General features: G+C 23.8%; 1 protein-coding gene across 4 annotated transcripts in view; it reads left to right on the plus strand.

Annotated features, from left to right (window-relative positions):
* The window catches only part of LOC100162219 (39S ribosomal protein L15, mitochondrial-like), a 10347-nt gene that overhangs the window by 8206 nt on the left and 907 nt on the right, over window positions 1–1234 (plus strand).

Raw genomic sequence — 1234 nt, forward strand, 5'->3', positions numbered from 1 at the left:
CATGAAGCTCAGGAATAGTATTAAATAGTATTTAAAATCTATTTTTTTTTTAATTTTAACATAAAAATAATAAAATATAGCTATAAAAAAAAATGAATGGATAATTCATGTTATTTCAAAAATAAAAAAAAATATTAAATATAAATAAAAAAATTTTAAGTAAGCATTTTTAAGTGCATAATTTGAGATATTTAGTGCATATAAATGCATATTTTTTAACTTTTTAAGGCATATTTCAAAGCATATTTTGCCAATTTTAAGTGCATAAATGCATGCTTATTTAGGCATTTTTTAGGGCATAAACTTACGAGCCCTGGTAATAAGTAATAACAAAGTTATATTTTATTAGAGTCAGAAGCTAAAATGTTGACATTAGATATTTACACATGAAGATAATGGTTAGGTTAGGTCTCATCATCCGATAATTGATATTTTTTTTTATTTAAAAATGAAAAATTATTAATGAAACATGAAACATACATGCCACTATTACATAAATTACCTTTTCTATACTTAATGAAATGTTAACTATTTAGACTAAGTAAGGATATTATACATTTTTGAATTTGTTTAGTTTTTATTCTATAAAACATATCAATAAAAAAATGTTATGCTCGGTCAAAAAGCTTAAATAATTAAAACGAGATCCCAGATAATTTATTCTTACAGCAGTTTAAAAAAAAATCCAATATTTAAATAGACACAATTTTTTTATAAGCGTTAGAAGTTCAAATGTTGACAAAAATTTTTATGATCACGAACATTTGTAAATATGTAATTAAAAATGTTTTAAAATAAATTGATAAGGCTAGACAATTTAATAGAAAGATCCTTGTAACTTGTTCTTACAAACAATCATAAGAGCATCTTAAAAAGGCAAGAGCATACATTTTTTTTTTGACATCTGAAGATCAAATTTGACAAAATATTGTAATATTTATATAAAAATAAAGATTTTTACTAAGTTACAGATTATTATGCCTATATTATTTAGTATTTGCTATACAGCGGGAAATTTGATAAAATATTTAGATTAATTATAAGTTATTGCCATGAACCATGAGTCAAGAATCTATTTATACCATTCTATGATAAGACAATATTGAGGAGACGTGATACCCGTATGTGTTGTCTCCGTCTTACAAGTGCATAACATAGCAAATTATACGCAAAGCAGAACACGTGTAGGTCCGTTAGCTCAAAAATTAGAGTAAATCGACCTCTTATAAAATCT

The sequence above is a fragment of the Acyrthosiphon pisum genome, chromosome A1 (assembly GCF_005508785.2).
Source record: "Acyrthosiphon pisum isolate AL4f chromosome A1, pea_aphid_22Mar2018_4r6ur, whole genome shotgun sequence".
In the NCBI taxonomy this organism is placed as follows: Eukaryota; Metazoa; Arthropoda; class Insecta; order Hemiptera; family Aphididae; genus Acyrthosiphon; species Acyrthosiphon pisum.